Source organism: Daphnia pulex, chromosome 6 (assembly GCF_021134715.1).
Source record: "Daphnia pulex isolate KAP4 chromosome 6, ASM2113471v1".
NCBI classification, from domain to species: domain Eukaryota; kingdom Metazoa; phylum Arthropoda; class Branchiopoda; order Diplostraca; family Daphniidae; genus Daphnia; species Daphnia pulex.
This window is the reverse complement of record NC_060022.1, coordinates 6,606,823-6,626,606: the sequence shown is the minus strand read 5'-3', so window position 1 is coordinate 6,626,606 and position 19,784 is coordinate 6,606,823. Positions and strand designations below refer to the sequence as shown.

The following is a 19,784-nucleotide window of genomic DNA, read 5'->3' as shown; positions in this document are numbered from 1 at the left end:
TCAACAAAAGAGAACAAAGCTCACTTACTAGTTTTATGCAAATTTTCCGGAAGTGTACCGGAAGTAAGCGATAGCGCCTTATCCATTGAGCTTCCTTTTAAAATAAACTAAATTTTCGTGATCTCCGTGAAATTTGGGGTCGAAAAAATGTAATTTAAACGAAATCCAATTTTTGGTCAAAATCGAGAATTGGAAAATTCTCAAAATCGGAAGTACGTGTGCGTAGAAAAAAAAACATGAACTTTACCACAAATTCAACGAGGTTCACGAATATGTGGTTATTTTGTGCGTCGAATGCATATTTACTGAACTACTGACTGAAATGGGAGAACCGGAAGTAGAAAAAAACACATAATTTAAAATCTAACAAGTGATCTTTGTTGGTATAACAGAAACTGACGACTATCACCCAAAAGTTCCTTGTAGTAGCAGCGAGAAATTTCTCCAGAGATGTGCAAAGTAAACGTAACTAAACTGATGCGTTTGACGGAAATGATCAAAGGCTAGGCTGTCTAGCGTCAGAAGGAAGAGACCTTTAATAGTAACAGGAAAAAACAATGTCCCCTCTGGCTCGTTGACACTCAATCGAAGAACTAACTATGATCTATAAATAAGAGGTCTACGAACTGTAGTCTGCTAGACCCGATTTTGACGTTTCGTCTGCTAATTCTTGAAAATAAAATTGGGGCATCCGCTTGGTGCGCTGGCTGTCCGGGTTAGTCATACTTTCCGTGGGAAAGTATACGGAAAGGAAGGTTTTTTCGCTTAAATTTAACATTTTACGTTAAACTAATTGTTTCATATGAGTATCCATCAACTTTATTAAGTGTATCGTTCATCTTTATTATATTATACAACAGTTATTGACATTTTTCGGTGTTGATGTCGAGTATATTTAAATTTTTAGAGCGCTTTTGGGCTGAATTTAGCTGAATTAAGCAATTTTTCCTATATTCCGCTGTGGTGTACTGTAACTTTACCAAGGAAAACGTAACATTCATCAACAGCAATGATGATATACACTAAATATCTGTTTTCGCTCCGTTTTTTTTAAAATAATTGTTGGGTGCTATTATTTGCGAGATTATGTATGTTGCGTATGGTGGGCGGAGACGGCGAGACACGATCTTCACTTATATGATGACAAACTGCTTTTGTAAAAAAAAAACACTTAGCTGCTGGTTAGCTAAATAATTGGTAAATTGTACGAGCGAGCTTTAGCTCGCGATGAACAATTGGGATTGTTGGGGGAATGGAGTGAAGACATTGACTGTGTGCGACCTCTATATTTTAGCTGCTTCTCAGCAATCAAAAGAACAACAAAACGGGGGATAGGTGAGAGATGGCGCTCAGGTGGGCGGATCTCCCCCTTAGACACGTCAGCATTGGAAGCATATAATAACTGTGGGTCTGGCTTAACGGAAAGAGTTTAAGGCGATCCACGGTTAATATGGTCTATTTTCTGTTGTTGTTGTTGTTCTCGTCGCCTTTATTGGCGGGATTGGCTGCGCCATGGCCGGAATTTGATCTTTGGCCACCGTTGTTGTATCTAGTAAAAAGACAAAATGAAAGAGAATTAGTGGGCCGTCGACAATCAATGGCTGCACCTAATTCGAGTTAAGTATTTAAATAGTTAGAAATAGTTCAATATTAAATAAAAAATAAAAATAATAATGAAAAACGGGAATGACGTGGGCGGGACGGGTGGTTAGAAGACAGTCAATGTCTTCACTCCATTCCCCCAACAATCCCAACTGACCCATTTGAAAATAAACTGGCCAAAGTGATCGAGCTACTGCCCCTGCTAGGAGCCCCAGAAGCGGCAATAGAAGTCGGACTCATTCGTATTAAAATAAATAAGATATAATGCACTGAGTGTATATTGTCGATGACACAAGGGGTACACAAAGCAACATTTGAGACACACATACGAAACACAGAGCACATACAGCGTTACCACACTCCACGAGATCACGGACAAGAAGAAGGAAAAAGGAAGCCCCCCCTTTTCTAAGATGACTCCCACCCACGTTGCCAGACTTAAAGAAAAGCCTGGCGTCGTCACTTGCTCAAAGGAGGGGAAGGGGGTAAAGCGGGTTTGCCAAATGGACAGCCGTTTCTAATACCCTCTCTCAAACCCGTACCTCCTCAATTCTTCTCGTATGGTCCTACCCCGATGCGTTCACGTAACTCTTGGAACCTTGGCGCTGGCAAAGCCTTCGTGAAGATGTCGGCCAGTTGGTCTTTGGAGCTAACGAATTCGACGGCGATCTTGTTGTTTTCTTGCAGCTGTCTTACAAAGTGGTATCTCACGTCGATGTGTTTTGATCGCCTCGGATGGACCGGATTTTTGACCAGACAAATAGCACTTTGATTGTCGCAATACATCTTAACGGGATTTGGTGGTACCTCGTCGCCTGAAGACTTTTCCATTGGGACCGGAGACGAGTTTAGGCCGTTAGCCAGCGCGTTGAGCCAAAGAGCTGTCTTCGCTCCATCAGATAAGGACACATATTCCGACTCGGTAGTTGAGATAGAAACACATTCTTGTCTCCTGCACGACCATGCGACTGGCCCTCCCTTGTAGAAAGCGATGCATCCTGAGATGGATTTTCGGTCGTCTACATCACTGGCGTAGTCGGCGTCGGTATAGACTACGGCTCCTTCATCCTTCCGTCCACCCAGCCATATACCGAAGTCGAGCGTACCTTTCAGATAAGCGAATATACGTTTGACTGCGTTCCAGTGCGCCGGCTGTGGGTTTTCGCAAAATTTTGACACTTGTCCAACGCCGTAAGCAATGTCCGGTCTAGTGGTAGATGAGAGATAGAGCAGGAATCCAACTGCCGCACGGTAGGGGATTAAAGACATGTCCACTTTCCCCTCGTTGCGTGGCACCATCGAACTAGAAAGGTGAACGCTGGATTCGGCTGGGGTCAGCTTGGGATGGCTATCCGTCATGCCGAACTGTTCCAGTGCCTTGAGTATCGAGTGCTGCTGCGAGAGAAATACTTGGCTATTTTCCCTGTCGTACTCGATGTTCATACCAACGAATCTGGTCGGGGGGAGACATCTTACTTCAAATTCGTTACCTGACAAAAGAGGTAGGAAATTTGATTTGTGAGTAATGGGAAAAAAAAGGGTTATAACTTATTAGTTACCGATCCAAGCAGCGAAGCGTTGACACTCCTCATCAGCACTGCTAGAAAACCATCCGTCATCTACCCAGATGAAGAGATATGACACGATGCTGTTGTTTACCAGGATGAACACGCACATATCTGCGTCCAGTGCCTTAAAACCATATCTGAGTAGGGCGGCGATGAAGGTCTTGCACCAAAGACGGGGAGCCTGCTTTATGCCGTAGACTGCTTTCAAAAGCTTACACACGTGGTCTTCTTTTCCAGACACCACGAATCCTTCGGGTTGGGTCATAAAGATTGGTTTGTCAACATCCGCGTTCAGGAACGCTGTGGCCACGTCGAATTGAAATGATTTGTATCCGAGCGATGCGGTGAGTGATAGAACAGATCGAATTGAGTCAAGGCGTGGCACAGGTGCGTACGTTTCTTCGTAGTCGACGCCGTACTGCTGGTGACATCCAACAACTGTTAATCTTCCTTTAAAGCGTGGGGCCACGAAATCTGGCTGCAGTGGGTCTCCATAGCCCGGCTTATATTTCCCAACCCATTTGTGAGGCAGTATAGCGCACTCAGTTGGTACTTGGGATTTTGGGATGAGCACCCACGATTTGTTCTTGATCTGAGAGTCATACTCTGCCTTGAAAGCGGGTAACCACTGTTCCGCATATCTTGATTCCACCGCTTGTTTGTAGGTTTGTGGTTCATCAACTTCTAGTTCGAAAAATGAAGAGCGCTTAGGGGCTGGATCAGTGGATGCTGCATTTCCGTATGATTCCATATATTCGACGTATCGATCCGTATATCTTGGCACGCGGCCGGATCTTGTGGGTCTATGAAATATATATAGAAGGTGGTGAGCGCCAGTAATTTTTTTCGAAACAGCGATTAGTTTTTACCTTCGATAATTGTGTGAATCGTGACTCGATATCGGTGGGGCGTCAATGTTGGGGACTTCATCCACTTCTAGATTCTTGTTGGCGTCATCAGGAGTCGCAACGTGAACAGGTTCCGCATCCGCAACGTCGAGGACTTCCATACCCTCTTCATTTCTGCCGCCAGGAGCCCGTTCAATCTCCTCCTCTAAGGCCTCGACTTGGGAAGCTTCTTCGACTGATGCATCTTGATTATCGGGAGTGTCTTGGCTTTCATCTACACCTTCGATTAGTTGAGTCTGGTGGAAAAAAATGGATATATATATAAAATATATATAAACATATATACACATACACATATACACATATACATATATACACATATATAAATATATATACACAAAAAATAGATTTTGTTCGTTTATGTATGGCTACTAGTATAAGCAAGATACCTGATTAAGTACTTCTACTAATAGTTGCATTGGTTCCAATGGGCTATTGTCATTTACAGCTGTGAGTGGGTGATCTCCAATCAGGATTGTTTCATCGAAGGTGACATCACGGGAAACGATTATTTTCCTCTCAACAGGGTTCCAAAGTCGCCAGGCCTTTTGATTTTCACCGTAGCCGACCATCCAACATGCTTCGCCTTTAGGATCTAGTTTCTTGCGTAGCTGGTCGGGAACGTGCGCGTATGCGCGGCAGCCGAGAACCCTTAGGTGGGCAACCGATGGTTTCTTGCCGAATAATTTCTCGAACGGAGTGACTTCTGTGTGGCTGGTGAGAGTCCGGTTGAATATGTAAACGATAGCCAGAAGAAATTCGCCCCAGAGTTCTCTGACTTCATTTCTGATGTTGCACGGAAGTTGGTTGCTGTTGTCGTTAGTGTACAGGCCACTTCTCACGGCCTCTACAACTGTACGCATCGTTCTCTCGGAACGAGAGTTTTGTTGTGGAGTGTACCTAGCAGTAGTTTGATGAATAATGCCAGTACGTTTTTTGTATTCGCTAAAGTTTCCGCCGAGGATGTCGGTTCCTTGGTCCGTCCTGAGTATTTTTATTGGCCTTCCGGTTTGGGTTTTCATCATTTCTGCGAATTCCATGAAATGCGTGCCAGCTTCATTTTTCGTCTTCATGAGTTTGGCTACTGTATAACTGCTGTTGTCGTCTTTGAAGATGACGAAGAATCGATGGCCTTCAGGAGTTGGCACGTGTAATGGACCCCCGACATCGGAGTGGATCAAGTCGCCGATATTTTCCGCGCGGCCGCATCCGGTTGGGAACTTGCTACGGTGGAGTTTTCCAAAGATGCAACCTTCGCATATGAGTGGTTTTTTGACGTCGTTGAGGTGCAGGCCGTATACTGCTTTAGATTTGTTGATCTTTAAAATGTCTTGACAGTTGAGATGGCCGAATCTTCTATGCCAAAGTTCGAGGGACGCCTTGGTACTTCCATTACCAACACCGTAGAGCGCTGTTGAAGATTCTTCGTTCAATTCCGTTGGGTTTTTGGTCGTAGCGCATAACCTGTAGAGGGAGTTTTCGACACGGGAGCCAGTCATGAATTTTTCGTTAGTTTCCTTATTAGCGAAAAAGACCTGTTGGTAAGGAAATATTTATATACATAAATCTCGAGTCATGACTGCAAATTTTTACGAGTTGTATCATACCTGTGTATCAGTGAACTCAACATTGACGTTACAGTCGGTGGCTGCTCCAATTGAAAAAAGATTAATTCCAAGACCGGGAACGTATAACACGTCGTGGAATGTTCCTTCAAGCTTCGCACCATCTACTTCTGTAATGACGTCGATGTTTCCTATACCAAGGGCTTGTAGTTCAACACCACCAATTCCATTGATTTTCCATGTTCCGGGTGGAATTATTTTGAAAGTGGTGAAGAAGGACCGTTGATCAGTCATGTGATTAGTTGCGCCCGAATCAGCGTTCCAGACCTTGTGTTCCCGTGCAACCAGACACAATGACGAAGAGATACAGCCAAAACCTCTTTTCTTGTTGAAATTTTCTTGTCTCGCCTGACCACGTTCTTCTTCTCTTTTTGTTGGACACTGATAAGCTTTGTGTCCGTTTCCATTGCAGTTGAAGCAGACGACTGAGCCGGCATGTTGGCTGCTTTGCTGCTGATCGTTTTGTTGTTGTCCATCTTTTCGTGCGTATGAGTGGTTGTGCGGATTGGAGCTGCCACCACCTCTACCTCCTCTTCCTCCTCTGCCTCTGCCACGTCCTCGCCATTCACCCGTAAAGTAGGGGCCTCGTCCGCGGCCACGGAATCCCCCTTGCGCGTGTGCTGCGTTGTCGAAACTTTGCCCTGGGGATGTCTTTGCAGCACTCTCCCCGGCGAAAGCGGCTGCCTTAGGCGTGTGGAACGCAAAGAAGGCCGCATCGGTCGGATCCATCGCGCCGTTGTTGGCCGCTCTGCTGATGGCTTCTTCGTTTACCAGTCTTGGTGTTAGGTTTTCTATTGTTTGCTCGTTCCTTGGTAGATTGTCCCAAGCCGAACGGAATGAGCGAAAACTGGGGGGCAGTGTTTGGATAATTTTCACAACGAGTTGTTGTTCAGTGACAGGTGATTCCAAGTTTCTCAGCTCTTCTGCCAAGTTTGTGTAAACTGCCACATGATCCAGCACTCTGTGCTCTGTGAACGGTAATCATATGTGAGTTAACAAGATTCTTTAGTTTTATGAACTGTAGAGTTAGTATACCAGGATTGTATTTGTAGTTGAAAAATTTCTCTAGCAGTAGATTGCCGTTGATAGGAGCAGCGTTGGCGTATTGCAGTATCAGACGCTCCCACATTTCCGCGGAGGACGCGCATCCTTCGATGAGAGTTTGCTGTGGCCCCTCAACGTTGCAGAATATTATAATTCTCGCCTCTGCATCCTTCATGTCCCAAGCGTCTATCAGATTTTGGTTCGCGACCTCCTGGTTCTCATTGAGGTTCTGTCAATAATTGAACATAACGTTAATTAACTGGCGTGCGTAATATGCCGCGTCTGCGTAGATGAGCTCTCAATGAACAGCATAATCATGTGTGAGTTCTCAATAGAACAAACGGTGGTACTCTGTCGTGTCGTGGTACGCGCATAAAATATGTATACATACATATATTTATATATAAATATATATTTATATTTTGTTTTTATCAAACGATCGTGACTTTCACCACTCGTTAGATGCGAGTGTGGCGTGTGTGAGGCCTGAGTGACGTGAACGATAATTTGTCCCAAGAAAATGCGTTTACCCGACTTACAACGACATAAAATTTCTTCACAATTCATGCTATAATGGCAGTATAGTGTTTCTATTTCAGACAGAGGCTATATAGTAAGAGGATTAATTCGGACTGCTTTAGCCGGCTGAAAACAAAGTCAAGCTTACAGGTATCATGTGAATTGCCTATCTGATAGAAACACTATTTACGACTGCAAACTTGAACAATAAGCCAAGCATTTAATGTTTTTCCATCATCAGGTAGTGTCATGTTTCTATACCAACACGTGGCTGCAAAGAAGCAAGTCTGGCCCCACAGTTACTGTAAAACGTTTCATAATTTAAAAAAAATGGTCATTGACTTCATTCTGAGCAGCCGTTGGATAGAAACATCACTTACAACTACTCGTCAAATCTTTTTTTTTTTCAATGTCCAGGAAATAGCTTAGTCTTTTGCCATCATTACAATTTTCGTCTCTCTCATTTTCTTTTGTAAAGAAGAAATTCTCAAAATTCAAGCTTTGTTCTTTGTCTCGCAAGACGTCTACATAGAAAGACAATAATTACCGGTTCGGGTCGAGGTTCAAGTCTCGTGACGACGTTGAGAACACGTGCTCGTTGCAGCAGCAGTGTACACCCATATCTAAACGAGGTCCATTTTTCCGGACCGCTTAACTTCGTTATTCTGTTGACTTCTCTCGAGGCTTCGTGATTCATTCTTGTCAATTAATTGGCGTGTCCTGGGCCCATAACCTATTAAAATAAATAAGATATAATGCACTGAGTGTATATTGTCGATGACACAAGGGGTACACAAAGCAACATTTGAGACACACATACGAAACACAGAGCACATACAGCGTTACCACACTCCACGAGATCACGGACAAGAAGAAGGAAAAAGGAAGCCCCCCCTTTTCTAAGATGACTCCCACCCACGTTGCCAGACTTAAAGAAAAGCCTGGCGTCGTCACTTGCTCAAAGGAGGGGAAGGGGGTAAAGCGGGTTTGCCAAATGGACAGCCGTTTCTAATAATTCGAGATATCTTGGTTGAGCTGAAGAAAACCGGCAAGAAAGTACGTCCGAGCCTGTTTCCGACTCTATTTTAAACGTGCTAATTGATGATTACATTTTCTTTAGCCTGCAGGTGGATTATTTTGGCCCGGGACGATCTGACCAGGTCTGATACTTGATAATAGTTATCAGTCGAGCTCAGACCATCGGGAACTAACCTCCCCCGCCAAACCTCTGAATCTTTCTCTCGGCAGGCTTTTTTTTTCTCCAATCGTCATATTGAATGACTTGTACATACTGTAAAATAAAATTTCATAAAATTAAAACACTATACTTGTTGTCTAATTCATTACCGTCGATAGGTTTTTATGTTGTTAAACTGTTTCAACAACGATAACAGATAGTACGAAATTTCCCTACCCGGTGCCTCTGAAAAACGGTGAATAGTTCACAATTTTTTCCCTCAAAATGTTAACTGTTTTACCTATAAGGTTGATATGACTTGTAATATTAACATCACATTCGCTGGTAAAAAAAAAAGGGAATTGAAATAGATTGGAATTGCTGCTTAACTCATCTTTGACTTGCAGCGTCATTTCAGTACGGAAAAGCCAAGAAGACAAATTATTATTCCGTTGGGCCATCACACGTTGGGCAAATTTGGGAAATAAAGAGAGGATTATAATGGCGCTGCAAATATTTTTTCGGTGGTTGAGGGGACTAAAAAAGAGGCGTAGCTTTCTTTGTTGGCGTATCACATGCATGGGTCTCAGTTGGATTGATCGGAATTGATAGCCTTTTGTCTTAGCCGGATGCGCGGATTGCTTGCTTATTCAGGCGGAAGCTGACTGTCGACCACAGACGGATGAGGTGGCGGGTTGATGCGTCACGGTCACAACTCACAACAAACAATGAAAAAAGAGTTACTAATGTTAGTTTCATTGCCTCAAAAATGTTTCATGTGTAAATGGATCGTCACCCGATGGGATTTTTCCACTCGGGTCGCTATCGCCGACATCCGGATGCGGACCGAATGATCCGGGGTTCATTGCTTATTCACGGCACGCTTTATAGGCTAGTCTCTTTATAGTCTGTTGCAAAGAGTCACAGAAGTTGAAACTAACTTGGTAAGTTGACTTTCTCGTATTAAATTAGTGGCTAAAGCAAAAAGTTTGACCCGTCTTGGGTTTAAGAAAATTAAACGCTTTGCGCTTTCAATCAGTGCTCGAAAAAAATGGCGGCGGTTTAGCGCAACGAAGACTTATTGTTCCGTTAAGTTGTAAAGTTGAATCATAGATGGCGATGAAACTGTATTTTAGTCTGCTAAAAAAGAACAGCTGTTTTTATCGATTCTCAATGCTCCCTCATTGCTCAATCGTAGTATACTCCCATCCTTCAACAAACAACGTGGTTGAAACAAAGCAGCCAAGGTTCTAAATGTTTGAAATAGCCCAGGACTATCCTGAAGAGGGTTTAACAACATCAAAAATCCAATATATTAAAGTTCCTAAGCTTCAGTTAAGAGGATACATTTTCATCTCTTTCCAAAGCCATATCTAATAAAATTTTATTTACTTTTACAGATATGACAAAACTAAGATGAAGAACTTAGCCCTAACTGTTGATGTGGAGTTGGTGCTAATTTGCTGCCACCCCCTTTCATGATGTTTTCAATGTCAAGTAATGCATATTAATAGCTGGACCTGAAAAATTGTCACTCACACCTGAGAGAATTTCGCAGTTGACTGTTGTGATGAGTATTTGACTCGTTGAATCTTTTTTTCATATATTTCTTAGAACAGGCTGGTGATTTCTGAGCTTCTTTGTGTCAGTCCAATGTGCTATGTGCAGATGGGTTTGTTACAGCCAGCCGGTGATAGGTGCTCTTCTTGCTACCTGTACCAGCTGTATGTTTCATATCATACAAAAACACTTAACACAATGAATGACACACTTCAGAACAATGAAGGTAATTATGGTGATCAGCTTTCTAACTTGAATGCTACCAACATTTTTAATTGATGACTAGTTCTTTGCCCATCTGTTGTAGAATTTTCAGTCTAGTTTACAAAGGAAAAACATGCCAACTGTAATTCCTTTAAAAGTAATTCTGAACGATTGTATGAACTTATCTTCTGTAAATATGCTGTCACTTACTGTTTCCTGTTGGTATTTTTTTTTCCCTATAGGATAAACAGCCTGGTGAAGTCTGAGCTTCTTTGTTGCTGCCCAATGTTCACATGGATTTGACATAAGCGGCAGGTAAAGATTTTTCTCTTGCTTCCTGTAGCCTACTGCTGTTTGCTCAGTCCCTTGAAGAAACACTTAAGAACTATTGAAGTAATTAGTTTAATAAATTTTTTAATTGTATTTCTCATTATTGGTAAAGCTTTTCAACTGTAGATTCTTTTGTAATGGTTCTAAGAATAGTTCTGAGAGGATGTGGAGTTAAGATATATACTTGTCATTTTTGTGAGCATCACATGAGACTAAATTTCTCAATAGTAATTAATTTTTACAAGTAGGATTAACAGCTAGTTGAAGTCTTAGCTTTACCTTCTTCTTCGTTCCAGTCTTATTCACACATGGATTTTTTCAGTTAGCATTTTGAATTTGACATGTACAGTTTTCTTAATGGTAAGCTAATAACATAAAAGTGACATCTATTTGTATTTTCATTGACAGCATTTCCATTGATGCTGAACATTAATTCATTTAATTTCGGTTACAGGTTTATCGTGTAAGTTTGCGTAGTTGCTGTCCGCTGTGGCTCGTTGTTGCAGCCTATGCTGGCGAAAGATCTTTCTACAACAAGTTCAATTGGTCGTTCCTTGGTGTCGTGTTACCGAAATTGCATCATTATTTTGCTAAATTGTCATCGTTACTACAGTTGATAAGTTAAGAAGCTACAAAAACAAATATCGGATGTTTATGTCAAACAAATAATAAATATGTTTTCGGGATTGGGAAAGGAAAGTGGAGGTGGGGGAGGATATTTCAAGTCGGGACAAAAAATCAGTTAATTTATAAACCTACAAACATATCCCTACCAACTAATCAGCAAACCCCACAAACTTATACCTTCCAATTCTTCAAACCCCACAAACATACACCTACCAAACCCTAAATTTATGCCCTAAACCCCATAAACCAATGTTAAACCATAACGATGTAAAATATCTGTAATAAATAAAAATAAACATTATATGTACTAATTTTTATTTTATTTTTAAAATGTTCAATAAATTCAATAAACAGAACGTCCGGTTCAAAACGCATTTCTTCTGTACGAGTTAAACGCAACCCGCCACCACCGCTGCGGCAATGAGACAAAAAGCAATGGTAGATAGCAAGTAATAAACCGGCTTTTTCTTTCATTGGGTAGTGGGTTGCTTTGTTTAACTCGCACATGCTGTTATAGGACATGTCTACGGCCCCCAGAGATAAGTATCTGGACCGAGAAGAAGAGAGAAGTACGAGGCAAGTTTTTCCGGGGAGATGTAGTCATACTAGGCTTCCGGGTTAGACACATGACCCTCCAAAAGTTTTCATCGGATCATGCGCCTTCCAAGTCCCCGTTCGACCAGAGCCATCCCCTCCTCCTGGTTTCACAGCGGGTGAGTGACCACCGGCGGGCGTTGGTTAGTGGTTAGTTAGGGAAACGGGGCCACAGAAAAGAAGGGAGCCCAGATATGCACTTGTAATGTAATTTAGCTAACTACACAATTTAACGGTCTTGAATTACAGCATTCTCTCCATATCATGTCGGTTTTCACCAAAAGATGAAGTCCTAGAAGGAATTACCCTGTAAGCAGAATGAACATTTATTATTTGGATGACAGTAATATTCAAACAAGATTGTAACAAAAAAAAAGCAATACCTCAAATCAAGAGGGCTGTGTAGGAAGTCAAGTGGGAGATTCAAGGGTAGCAGCCAACGGGTTAGCAAACAAGGAATCTTGCTGACTGTATGGTCCTTGTCCTTTTTCTTGAAAGGACATGACTTCTCAATAAGTCTGTCAAATGCCAATTTAGAAACCTGTAAATTAAAAAACAAAATAATTCATTGTGTTTATAATTTGTTTCATCAATTTGCTTGACATCTATGATCTAAAAGAATAATTAAACAGTTAGTAGTATACACTCAAAATCGTCTCTAAAACAGTAAAACATTAGATAGTTGGGCTGCAGATAAAGTGCAGATACTTTAAATACATATTAGACTGCTACATAGAAAATTCAGTGACAACATGACAAGTAAACTTACACATGAAACCATCGATCCAAATCAACCATCGAACCAAATCCAAGGTTCACCAGAAAATGGAATGAGAGATTGGTCCACGCTGGGGTTGGTGATCTAGCAAGTCTGCAAGTCAAATACAAACAGCGGACAATTATGATGAATCCTAATAAAAGATGAGAAGAACACATTTTTCAGCAATACTGTAATAAAGCTAGTGTTGGTTGTTACCTGTATCATTTCAATGGCACATTCAGTAAATGATTTCAGTAAATGAAATGATTCAGTAGATGATTAACAATAATTTTGAACAAAATAGTTGACAGTAGGCTGCACTACTCTTACACGTTTCATACTGTAAATTGATGAGAAACATTAAGGTTATCCAATATATACACGGAAGAGAACAGATCACCGACAAGTTACACACGAAATCACTCGAGTTTACCTATGAATTCATTGTTAATTTTCGAAGAAAAGATAGCTTATAACTTTTGACAGCAAACCGCCATAAGCCCATAACTGACACAATCAACACGCCATCTATTTGACACGTCCCAAAACTCAATATTTGAAGGACTGGTCTAAAGATGTTCACAAAACTTAAAAAGCGCATTTTTGTTTGCTAAAAGTCTAAAACCTAGCATTCTATCTTAAGAACTATACAGAGAACAAATAAGCTCACTAACTAGTTTTATGCAAATTTTCCGGAAGTGTGCCGGAAGTAGGCGATAGCGCCTTATCATATTTATGGTAACAAACAACAATCATAAAGATGTTGGTTACAACATTTATGTTTGAACAATTAGTTAGATATTCTGGAGTTATAGCATTTACATATTTTGTAATAATATAATATAAATGCAAGTTAATTATGTTTTCAACACTCAAATCATTTTTTTCTGTTATCATTATTTTCATATTCCTATTTCCCTTTCTTCATTTGGCCAAAATTCAATTCTCCGACGGATGTTGGTTAGTTAAAGGAAGGAGGCCCAGATTATGTACTTGCCTACATTTACATCATACTTTTTTTAATCGCGGCCAATCATCTCGGTTAATCTCTATAAGGTCCAGATCGGTTATGGTACGGAGACTTTTTTAAGAACTAACCAACCAAGCCTAAGCCCAAGATAGATAGGGAGATAAGTAGCCGAGTTGACGTTGGATATATTCAACATTGACATTCTACATGATTTGCAGCAGCTCAACACACCAGCACCACGGTCTGCATGCAACGGCTCGCCACACCATTCAACAGCTGGCAGAAACAAATCAATGTGCACATCGGACTGCAACAATGAAGCTCAGACTTCACCAGGCTGTTGATGGGTTGATCCTACTTGGAAAACAAAATTACTGTCAGAAACTGTCTCCTGTGACATAATGACAGAAGCAAAGTTAAACTAAGCAATCCATAAAAATTGCTTTTTAATATGTTACAAAGGGATCTACAGTTACAAAAATTTGCCAAAACCTAGATTTACCAGAAAATTGAAAATTCAACAGTTATGAAGCAGAGATAATCAACTGAATCTGTAGCCTTACTGTTTAAAATTGGAGATAATGAAGGAATTATAATGAATGTAAACATATAATTTTATTCTGAAGGGTTTCTGTATGTAATGGAGGGCACAACCTATATAGGTAGCAAATGAGAAAAGAAACACCTTAACCCGGCTGGTTGCAGCAAATCCATGTGCACATTGGACAGCAACGAAGAAGCTCAGACTTCACCAGGCTGTTGGTCCTACTTGGAAAAAGATAAGAATAATTTACTACCAGATAACAGTCCTGTGAGACAATATAATGACAAATGATAAGTTAAACTAAGCATTCCCTCAGAATTACTTTTATAATGTAACTAAGGAATCCACAGTTAGCAGGCTCAAGTTTTTCATTTTTCCAACAGACTTAACTGAAAATCCTAACATTAGAAAAGTGCTTGTCATCAACAACATCATATGTAACCTTATGGTTAAAAAGCGTTGATCAATATAATTACTTTTAAGTTTTGAAGTATTATAGGCTAATAACTAACACAAAAAAATTCACATTCAGTAACCTTACAGAATCGAAGCTGGAATTACTTTATTATGACGAAAAGTAAGTCCAAAAGTACACCTTTATCAGTAAAGTCTAACCCTAATGAATTTAACGATACCTTTTCCACTCTGTCTCTCAAGCCCACTCAAGCCTCAAAAATATGGCGAAATCTAAAAAGAAAACACATCTTTTTAGCCACCTAGTGATAGATCCTTCAGCTTCGTCCTTGGTCTGAATCCAACGCCACACTTGCACTCGACTAGAATCTCAAATTTTTTCCCGCAATTATTTCCATTTCATTTAAAAATGTTAAAGGAAAACATGTAATTAGTTTCTTATTTAAAAGGTGACGGTTCTAAATATATAGATAGAGCGGATAGAGCCTGGGACATATCAAATAAATCTAACGAAAATGGAGTTACCTTGCTGGCTCCCTACCTGCTGTCACTCGCGAAAAATCCATGATATGAACAAGGGGTCCGCAACTCAAATTTACTTTTTATTTTTTTTACTTTTTCCTTGCTTTATTTTTCCTTTTTTACTTTTGAGATAGGCTTTCCTTCAAGCGAAAATAAAAGGGTAGGGAGGGGATGGGGAGGAGGGGGGGTTCGTTCGCGCGCGCCCTTCTTTTAGCACGTAAAGTAAATTTCCTTTTTTTTTCCTTTTTTCACTTTTTTTTGCTTTTTTACCTTTTTTATTGTAGTAAATTTGAGTTGCGGACCCCTTGGATATGAATGACATCAGCTTATATAGTTTAAATTTCTTTTCCCACTTGGCGTCCAGTGGCGGAAGTGGTGAAGTGATGTGGGCAGCGGATGTTGGGCGGTCAATCAAATAATTGACGGATAGGTGGCTCGACGGGTAAAAACTGTTGGTCTCGCGCTCGAGCTTTTGAACTGGCGTTTACTTTACAGGATCGGGCAAATTTTCGGCTGTTGCGCCAGCGTCATCTTCACCCGCAATGGCATCAGATTGACGATTTTCGGCAGCAGACTGGCAGTCACCAAAAATGCCGTTGCTCCCTGCAATATATCAATAATATATTAAATTAATACGAAACTTTCGAATGAAGAGATATTATCGCACCACAATAACATCGCACGATATTATCTATTCACACGTTACCATCATATATCTGTATTTGCACCGCCGAGAAAAACAAATTAGTAAAAAAAAAAAAAAGAAAATTTTTCAACATTAATAGCAAGGAGAGAAACGACCTAGTGGTAACTTGACTAGCACAATAGTTGAGCATCGCTGTGAGTGTTGTTACCGAATATCGAATATCGAAGCCCCAGGATTCACCATGCACCCCCCGATGCATGACTACCGGCTATCTCGCGGATCTGAATCTAGTATGAATATTCTCCCATAAGCACATGTCATTCAAGAGGTTATCTCCGTGATACCAATCCGGTGCTGGATCCTCTTCTTCTTCTTCTTCTTCTCTTCTTTCGGTGCTCACGAAGACAACATTTGGGTAAGTCACCCGCACCCCGACCGGATGGTGGCTTCCCATGTGAAATGGTCATCGTCTATCCATTTAAACTAGATGCGATGGGTGGCCTCATAACGACACCCATTCAACACGACACTCAACTACCCAATCAAGCGGAACTAATGAAGGAAATGCTGGTAAGTAAAGGCCCTTGGCTCAGATCAGACCGCATCACCAATAGCCTCTAATTCACCTCTCATTCTACATTTCCATCGTCCTCTGCGCTGAGGAATATTGGACCGAGCCCAATATCGACCAACGGTCCCTCAGCTACTCACCAGAGTTCCCTCTCCAGCACGGGGTTAGATAATCCTGCATGTGACGCCACAGTGGCGCCAGAGCGGGTGTATGAGCAACCAACAATGCTCTCCAGGGGGTTTGAACCCCTGGTCTTAAGGTGCACCTCTCTTCCTCCTCTTCCTAATCGACACCTTATCCAATTCACCCACTCTCCCCTAGATGTTATTGACAAAGAAAATGGTTTTAGTTTCAGTGGATGATCACCAGACATTGAATCTGGTGTAAATCGATCCTAGTAAAATTTTAACACACGTCGTGAAAAAAATGGCCATGATTTAATTGATTATGATGCAACTTTGTCGGCGATTTTCTTAGAACAAGCAATCAGGATCGCGTTTAAAACATGTAGTAGAGCGAGAAGGTTTAGGGGGAAATTTGGATATCAAGAAGCGTTTTCGGGTTTGCGTACATATCAATAGAAATCATTTAATTTAATTTTCCCCTTTCACAGTTTTACCATATGCTAGTGAAGAATAAAAAGACGGCGGGACGACAACCAATGAGAGACAAGTTGCCCTAAACCTCTATTTTATTAACCTACATTTTATTTTTTTCTACGAGAGCTTTGTTTTGCGTACTCTTTTGTTATATCTCTCATCGAAACCTTATCGAATAATATTAATATTGAGTAGGCGATATCGGTGAATTTGAATGGCGAGTAGCAATACCCAATCAAAAACCAAATTCTTTTCACATTTGCGCAGGTGTTACAACGGAATAAAGACATTGCTGCCAATAATGAAATGAAACTTTGGCCGGACTAAAATCAATTGCCGGACGAAGCCGCAGGTGTTACAAATGGTAAATGAAATAATCAAATCGCTGATGAAACCTATAATGCATTTAACCAAGGCTTTTTAATCTAACCTGATGGGATAAGCCAAAGTTCAACCCAAACTTGAACCCAGATTCTTTCGCTACCCCAGCATTTTGTTTCGATCAAAAGGAACGGGCCACACTTCGACAAGGAGGAACAGCAAACCAATTGGGCGAAAAAACTTAAATGTCCATGACTCAAGTTTGAATTAAGTACCGACGGCTCTACTCTCTCCGATCAACGCTGCATCTACGGGCCGGTGATCAAATTTGGATACAGCCTAGTCAGGAATTAAGATCATCTGATGTAGAATATCCACACGATAACAGAAACCACTACACCCACTTGACTGACTGACTGCTGCAGAAGGATGTCGCTCAATCGTTTCAAAAGTAACAACAGGCTACAGTGGCTGTTATAGTTTTCACACTTGTTCTTGAGGTGTGGGGGTTGGTTGTGAGGGGGTGTGGGTAAAGAGATACGAGGTTTCTTGTCATTGACTATACCACTGTTCATTCAGAGCGAACCCAAATGCACGTGACAACTCTAAGTACATGAGAAAATTTAATTTCAGCAAATTCCAAGTTCAAATTTCGAAATTCTTTGAAATTGGTCAACTGCTGGGTCAACAATTTTACCTCGAATCATTTCTGTCGGGACTTGTTAGATGCCAACCTCGGGAGCATCCACAGGTCCATCCACGTTGAAGAAATCACGCAATTCAATCGAGGCGTCACGACCATTGAATTCAGAATCCACCGGTTTCTAATTGAATGAATTTAATTGATTATACATCATCAAACGTGATAAAGAGATCGATAAATGGACAGACTATTATGAAATACCATAGCTTGGAGGCACTAGAGCTGTTTATATGATACGGAGTTCGTCGTTGGAGCCGGAAGGAGACGCTGGGACTTTTTAGCTGAATCCGGTAAAGCCCAGAGCCTTTGGCCCCGGCCGGATCGTCGGAAGAAGAATACGTAAACGGTGACACTGGCCGATCCGGCGAGGATGATGAGGAGAATAGGGACGACGATCTAAGCTGGCGCCAGACTTTCGGATGAAGTGGGACGGTGCAACAAGTTGGTCTCGCAATGGACGCCTTCGTATAATCGTTGGGGCACTCTAACTTTGGACTTGGCCGTCACCGGTGCAGACCCCACGATTCTGGCAAGGGCAGCGCAAAAGGAGACGGTCGAGTTCGTTCCTCAGTCGCGTCCCACGACATTTCTTCACCAGATTGAACCAGGATCGTGCTGTCGAGGCAGGAGCAAGGATATCCGCCCGGAATAAGGACACACAAGGGAATGCATGGGCTGTTGAGGCAAGGATTGCTCACCGTCGTACTATATTCCCTGAAAATTGTTTGAAATGAACAAATTTAAAACATGAACAATCAGCTGGATCGAATCGGAATCAATTAAAATTCCTACCTTTTACGGTACTGGGCGTGGCAATGTCTTTGACGAGTAAGACCATAACACCACGGCCAAACTTTTCTTGTCGCCCGAGTTCTCCTTTGCTGGTTGATATCCACAAGGGCGTGCTCAAAACTTTACCGTTTCTTACCTGAAAGAAATCAAAGGGGAAAAATCAATAATCACAAATTGAAATTTAAACTAAAAGCTATAGAAAAAGCTATAATAAAAAAAGCATCATTGCCATCAATCCAAGCCATTTCGATTGGCCGACTAGATCCGGCTTGTGCTGTCCAACACAGTTCGCCCAAAATGGGATTGTCGACGATCAAAGTGGATGATTCAATAAAGAGAGACATACTGATAAAATAATAAAACCTCAATCAAATCACTTCAAAGTTGACGCAAAAATCTTGACAACTGGAATACACAATTTTTTCTTGTTCCCATACTCAGTTACACGTCTGTTTCTTAACATGTGTCAGGAATTAAACATTTGATTTAATCCAAGTCTGATTAAATGGGAAATGTATAAACGGTTAAACACCTGAGAGGCATAGTGAGTGACTTGACGATTGAGTAGTCTGCTAGTCTGGTCACGTGACGCCCACCAGAGATCAACCAGTCCCCATTTGTAGAAATGGACATGGCCGGGATTGTGGTCGTAGTGATCCTGGCCGGCCATGAAAGGATCGAAGGCGTAGACTTGGCAACCGTCAAACGACCATTCGTTTTTAATGCCAAACGAATAGACGAGACAGTCGCCGGATTTGTGCGCCACTTCCGGGTCGAGGCAAACCGATTTCTGACCGTCCCGGCCGGACTCGGATTTGTCCTCATCGTCCCACCAAAGTCGTTGACTAACTGGCAGGATTGTCGGTTGCTCCATTTGAAGTACTGGATGATCTCCGCGCCTGTCAATGTCGCCGAGTCCAGGAGATTGTCCCAATCGGTGGTGACGGAATTGATGGGATGCCCATCATGGATGTCATTCCGGGCCACATTGACAATCGTCGATTGAAACACTTTGACGAAGAATAAAACAGCCAATGTGGAAATAATGAAGGTCAATGTGAATAACCTGGTTGAGTTATTCCGTTTCCAGTAAGTGAAACAAGAATGAATCGATGACATCCTCGGTGATGGGCGTATAAAATTATTCAACGCACCAAGGAAATAAATTCACTGTTACATGTTAC

The 19,784-nt window shown here is 41.5% G+C and overlaps 4 long non-coding RNA genes across 7 annotated transcripts; 1 reads left to right on the top strand and 3 right to left on the bottom strand.

Moving 5' to 3' along the window:
* Positions 1–9,603: 9,603 nt before the first annotated feature.
* LOC124195571 lies at positions 9,604–11,455 on the top strand. The gene is made up of 5 exons (XR_006875284.1): positions 9,604–9,777; positions 9,844–9,940; positions 10,058–10,229; positions 10,450–10,522; positions 10,992–11,455. It is a non-coding gene; the product is annotated as an uncharacterized LOC124195571 (long non-coding RNA).
* Positions 11,456–12,239: 784 nt separating this feature from the next.
* On the bottom strand, positions 12,240–13,128 carry LOC124195576. 2 transcript variants are annotated; one of them, XR_006875292.1, is made up of 4 exons: positions 12,952–13,128; positions 12,735–12,858; positions 12,528–12,669; positions 12,240–12,299 (listed from the first exon to the last, which is right to left on the bottom strand). It is a non-coding gene; the product is annotated as an uncharacterized LOC124195576 (long non-coding RNA). The 2 variants fall into 2 exon arrangements; XR_006875291.1 differs by lacking the exon at positions 12,240–12,299 and having other exon boundaries at positions 12,336–12,669.
* A 528-nt stretch (positions 13,129–13,656) lies between these two features.
* On the bottom strand, positions 13,657–14,742 carry LOC124195570. 2 transcript variants are annotated; one of them, XR_006875283.1, is made up of 3 exons: positions 14,668–14,742; positions 14,174–14,253; positions 13,657–13,845 (listed from the first exon to the last, which is right to left on the bottom strand). It is a non-coding gene; the product is annotated as an uncharacterized LOC124195570 (long non-coding RNA). The 2 variants fall into 2 exon arrangements; XR_006875282.1 differs by having other exon boundaries at positions 13,657–13,842.
* Positions 14,743–16,911: 2,169 nt separating this feature from the next.
* LOC124195574 lies at positions 16,912–18,995 on the bottom strand. 2 transcript variants are annotated; one of them, XR_006875288.1, is made up of 4 exons: positions 18,601–18,995; positions 18,010–18,522; positions 17,803–17,929; positions 16,912–17,710 (listed from the first exon to the last, which is right to left on the bottom strand). It is a non-coding gene; the product is annotated as an uncharacterized LOC124195574 (long non-coding RNA). The 2 variants fall into 2 exon arrangements; XR_006875287.1 differs by lacking the exon at positions 16,912–17,710 and having other exon boundaries at positions 17,716–17,929; positions 18,601–18,991.
* Between the last annotated feature and the right edge of the window lie 789 nt (positions 18,996–19,784).